This window comes from Cornus florida, unplaced genomic scaffold, assembly GCF_030987335.1.
Source record: "Cornus florida cultivar Cherokee Brave unplaced genomic scaffold, ASM3098733v1 CherokeeBrave_3.0.0_Hap2_Chr09, whole genome shotgun sequence".
Taxonomy (NCBI): domain Eukaryota; kingdom Viridiplantae; phylum Streptophyta; class Magnoliopsida; order Cornales; family Cornaceae; genus Cornus; species Cornus florida.
Window position 1 is genome coordinate 71,537,710 of NW_026775579.1, and position 6,000 is coordinate 71,543,709.

Consider the following 6,000-nt stretch of genomic DNA (forward strand, 5'->3'; position numbering starts at 1 on the left):
CATAAGAGAGCTCTTTTAATAGTGCTGCGAGTCTTCGTATTCCCATAAGAGCCCTGGATAGCCATCTCATTGTATTTTCATATATTTTCTTTATTTCTTGATATTTTTAATCTTACAATTTTTCATTAAAGAGCCTCATCAAACACGTAATGATTCATGTTCACCTCATCAAATTTTAACTCCCAATAAATATTTAATACCCACAAATTCCATGGTTCATGTTTCCACAACCCCAATCCCAAAAAAAATTAATACTCCATCCATTCCGTATTAGTAGTCTTTTTTTTTTCTTTTTACATGTCTCAAATTAGTTGTCCTATTTAAAAAGTCAAAGTAAATAAATTCTATATTTTCATCATTGTCCTTTATCTTTTTTAAAAATTCAAACTTTGTAATTATATAGTGTATATTTAAATTAGAAGGGATAAATCGGTAATTTTAAAAGGGAACAATGCATTAAATATATGTCCTCTTAAAAACTCCAATTTTTAAAAATGGACCTCTATTTTGGGACGGAGGTAGTAATAGTCCCATTTGTTGTACACTCTCTCTCTCTCTCTCTCTATATATATATATATGTTAATCAAAAATAATTAATAATGTATCATATACTATAGTATAATTTATTTAAATATTATTTGTAAATATAATATTTATTATAATAATCTATATAATATAAAGAAAATAAAACTATAAAAGAACTTGATAAAGTCGAGGCTAGAATTTAATTCTATAGCCTTAAGACAGATACGCCCCGCTACGGTGCTAACGGACTCTTCGGCGTCTATCTCCCAGGATACAACGACTTTTCTTCCTTTGGTAGTAGCACTTCAAACCAATGGAATAGGCGAACCGACTCGGTGTAGCACTCTCTGTTGAACTCAGACTCGGAGACCAGGATTGAATCCTAACTCGGAGACCAAGATTGAACCTAAACTTGGAAACCAAGGTTCGAACCCAATCCAAACCAGTTTAGGTTGAACCCAAACCAGTGGCTGAACCGAACAAAGAAGAATTAGAAGAAGAAATTCAGAAGAAGAGAAGAAGATTTCTGAATTTGGTGTAAATTGAAATGAACCCAATGATGGGTATTTATAGGCTTGTTGGTGCCTATTCTGAATGGGTGCACCCATAGTCCGAATGGGTGCAACCATTGTTGACCAATGGTTTTTAATTTGTAAAGGGTGCAACCCTTGGTTCAAAAAAAAACAGTTTTTGATTTGAATTTAAACCCAAAACAGATTAAGCCCAGCAAGCAAACTTCGGCAGCCCAGCCCAGCGTGCTCCACCCGCAAGCCCACTTAAATAAGTCCAGTAAATAGGCCCATTTTGATAAGTCCAGCAACAAAATAAAATTACCACACAGGCCCATCCTAACTTTGGGTAAAAAGTTAAACCCATTTCACAATCAAGCCCCGCCCCGCCCTAGCCCGGACCGGACCGGGTCGGGTCGGGCGGGCGGCGCGCGCGTGTGGTAGTTGGTTCGGATCCAGGCTAGCCTAGGTCCTCCCCCTCTTAAAAACTTGGGTGCCCTTGGGCCCAAACCCAAATCCCATACTAGACATATATATACTCAAGGTTGCTTTGCTACTTTTCCGATGTGGGACAAGCATTTCCCACTTTATTCACACCCATTTAGGCTTTATAAATCACTTACTTTGGAGCCAATTTCTCATTCACCCGGAAACGGATTTGAGAAAATAAATATACCATGTTCATCTCCTCGCAGAGAGGAACGCGCTCATCAATAGATTCGCAAAAAATTCTTAGCGGAATCTTTTTAAAAATCCTTCCAAAGTTTGCGTTTTCTAATGCCGTTTCCAACAATCCCCCACATGAATGAAAATTTTCGCAGATTACAAAGGAGAAGATACAGACACTATAGAGAGTACTATTGGAAGGTTACTACATCGGGATAGGTAGCTTTTGGCCTTGAACCTTCCCTAGTGTATTACTATCGGATTTACTAGCTAACCAGTGAACATTATGTCTTGAACTGTTCAGCCGTTGATGTAAACCAAGACAATAGCAAACACACAATTCCTTCCCACACAAAGTCGGTTCTCACGGTTGTGTTCATATGGCCCTGAACAACGCCTGGTATTTCATGAGCGCTCTAGAAAACTTAGCCTTAGAAGTTCTCATAGAAGCGGCCCCACTTCACACTCATATAGGTGACTTCTTATTAAGAGTATCCTACCATACCCCACTTGAATTTTCAAGGTATAAGAGTCATTAAAAGCATAGCTTATCCTATTCATCGCTGTAGGTAACACTGTCTCATCATAGAAATGGGTAGAAGATTGAATCTTCCCAGTGCTTCTGGTGAGCCATTCAGAATTTCTGTTGTCCCTTTGAACCTAAATCTTGGGATCTCCAGTCAATTAGGTTGGGTTTCCATTAAGATGACTCGTTAGCTTTCGGCTTTAATCCCATTCCCCTCGATGAACTATATACTTGCTCTCTTGTCAAACCTTTTGTAAACGGATCCGCTAAATTATCTTTTGACCTGATATAATCTATTGAGATTATCCCACTTGAGAGCAATTGTCTAACGGTATTATGTCGTCGACGTATATGTCGAGACTTACCGTTGTACATATTACTTTGTGCCCTTCCAATTGCTGATTGACTATCACAATGTATACATATAGCGGGCACCGGTTTAGGCCAATTTGGAATATCTTCTAAGAAATTACGAAGCCACTCAGCTTCTTCACCTGCTTTATCCAAAGCAATAAATTCAGATTCCATAGTGGATCTGGCAATACAAGTTTGTTTTGAAGATTTCCAAGATATGGCACCTCCTCCAATAGTAAAGACATAGCCACTTGTGGATTTAGAATCCTTAGTATCTGATATCCAATTAGCATCACTGTATCCTTCAAGTACTGCTGGATATCTAGAATAATGTAATCCATAACTTATAGTATATTTTAAATACCTTAGAACCCTAATTATTGCAGTCCAATGGTTCTTTCCTGGATTACTAGTATATCTACTCAATTTATTAACTGAGTATGCTATGTCTGGGCGTGTGCAATTCGTCAAATACATTAAGCTTCCTATAATGCGAGAATACTCAAGTTGTGATATGCTAGGACCAGTATTTTTCGATAAATGAAGATTTACATCAACAGGAGTCTTTACAAGACTACTATCCCCTTTATTAAACTTTTCTAATATTTTCTCAATATAGTGAGATTGAGATAATACTAGACCATCTGATGTTCTAGAAATCTTAATTCCTAGTATGACATCTGCTATGCCTAAATCTTTCATATCAAAATTTTTGGTCAACATCTTTTTAGTAGTTTTGATTATAACATCATTACTACCCATTATAAGCATATCATCCACATATAGGCACACAATGACATATCCATTTTGAGTGTTTTTCACATACACACATTTATCACACTCATTAATTTTAAAACCATTTGACAACATCACTTTGTCAAATTTTTCATGCCATTGTTTAGGTGCTTGTTTTAATCCATATAAGGATTTTACAAGTTTGCACACCTTCTTTTCTTTCCCTGGAACTATAAACCCTTCAGGTTGTTCCATATAGATTTCCTCCTCTAATTCACCATTTAAAAAGGCAGTCTTAACATCCATTTGATGTATTTCTAAGTTTTGCAGTGCTGCAATAGCTAGTAACAATCTAATGGATGTTATTCTTGTGACTGGTGAATATGTATCAAAATAATCCAGGCCTTCTTTTTGCCTATATCCCTTAGCAACAAGTCGGGCTTTATATTTTTCAATTGAACCATCAGGCTTCATCTTCCTCTTGAAAATCCACTTATACCCTAAAGGTTTAGTACCAGGAGGAAGATCCACCAACTCCCAAGTATGATTTTGCATGATGGATTCAATTTCACTATTTATGGCTTCTTTCCATAAATTAGCTCCAGGAGAAGACATAGCTTCCTTGTAGCTTTGTGGCTCATTCTCCAATATATATGTCAGAAAGTCAGGACCGAATGACTTAGACGTTCTAGCTCTTTTGCTACGTCTAGGTTCTTCCTCATTTTCATCATCTATAGACTCTTGGTCTATATTCTCTTGTATATTGCTATTAGCAGTATCATAATTTCTTTTAAGAGGATTTTTGCAAGGAAATATATCCTCAAAGAAATAAGCATTCCTTGACTCAATAATTGTATTGACATGGATATCAGGAATGTCTGATTTATGCACAAGAAAACGATATGCACTACTATTCTGTGCATAGCCTATGAAAATACCATCAAAGGTTTTTGGTCCTATCTTAACTTTCTTAGGAGTAGGAACCGCAACCTTAGCTAAACACCCCCATACTTTTAAGAATTTATAGGAAGGTTTTTGACCTTTCCATAATTCATAAGGTGTCACCTTTGATTTCTTTTGAGGTACCTTGTTGAGAACATAATTAGCAGAGAGCAAAGCTTCCCCCCACAAATTCTGGGTTAAACCAGAACTTATCAACATAGCATTCATCATTTCTTTTAAGGTACGATTTTTGCGTTCAGCAACACCGTTCTGTTGAGGTGAATAAGGAGCGGTAGTTTGGTGAATAATACCATGTTCTGAACAAATGTCAGCGAATGGTATTTCGTATTCACCACCTCTATCACTTCTAAACATCTTTATCTTTTTTCCAAGTTGATTCTCAACCTCATTCTTGTAATGTTTAAACATTTCCAAGGCTTCATCTTTACTTCTTAACAAGTATACATAACAATATCTTGTGCAGTCATCAATAAAAGTAACGAAATACTTTTTCCCACCTCTAGTTGGCACAGATTTAAATTCACAGATATCACTGTGAATTAATGCTAGAGGTTCAGTACTTCGTTCTATGGAGTGAAATGAGGTTCTAGTCAATTTTGCTTCTACACATGTTTGGCATTTTTGATTTAAATCAATATTAAATTTAGGTATAGATTCCATGTTAATCAATCTACGAATAGTATCATAATTAACATGTCCTAACCTACCATGCCATACATCAGATGAGTCAATAATATAAGCAGAAGAAGCACTAGCTTTATTATTATCATTAATAGCTTTGGGTACAACAGTCATTACATTGAACTTAAATAGTCCATTACTTAGATACCCTTTGCCCACATACACCCCATTCTTAGTCAGCACAAACTTATCAGATACAAAGACCAGCTTGAACCCATTCTTGCTTAGTAGTGACCCAGAGACCAAGTTCTTCCTGATGTCTGGTACATGCAGCACATTATTAAGAGTGAGCTCTTTTCCTGAGGTCATTAGTAGCTTGATCTTTCCTTGTCCTTCAACCTTTGCAGTAGAAGAATTCCCCATGTAGAGTTGTTCTTCATTATTTATAGTTTCATAGGTAGTGAACATCCTCTTTTCAGAGCAAACATGACGAGTAGCTCCTGTGTCCACCCACCATTCTCTGTTGTTGCTTACCAGGTTGATTTCAGAAACCACAGCTGAAAGATTTAACTCTGATACATCAGCTGTCAACTTATCTTCTTCAGCTATGTGCACCTCAGTGGTCTTCTTCTTGGGGTTATGATGTGTTTTGCGGCTACGACAATCTTTAGCTCGGTGTCCTAGCTTACCGCATATGAAACACTTCCCGGTGAACTTCTTGTAGTTTCCTTGGCTAGGACCTTCTCCAGAGTGCTTCCTCTTCTTATTTTTCTGTCCTGCTTCTACTACATTTGCCTTTGACACTATTGAAGAATTTCCGGCTCTCTTTTCAGATGTACGGTTATCTTCTTCAATTCTCAGCCTGACAATTAAGTCTTCGAGCCCCATTTCCTTGCGCTTATGCTTCAAGTAATTTTTGAAATCTTTCCAAGTAGGTGGCAGCTTTTCAATGATTGAAGCTACTTGAAAGGATTCACTCAATGTCATCTTCTCAGCATGTATCTCATGTAGGATTAGCTGGAGCTCCTGCACTTGGCTCACGACTGTCTTGGAGTCTATCATTTTGAAGTCCAGAAATCGTCCAACCACGAATTTCTTCAA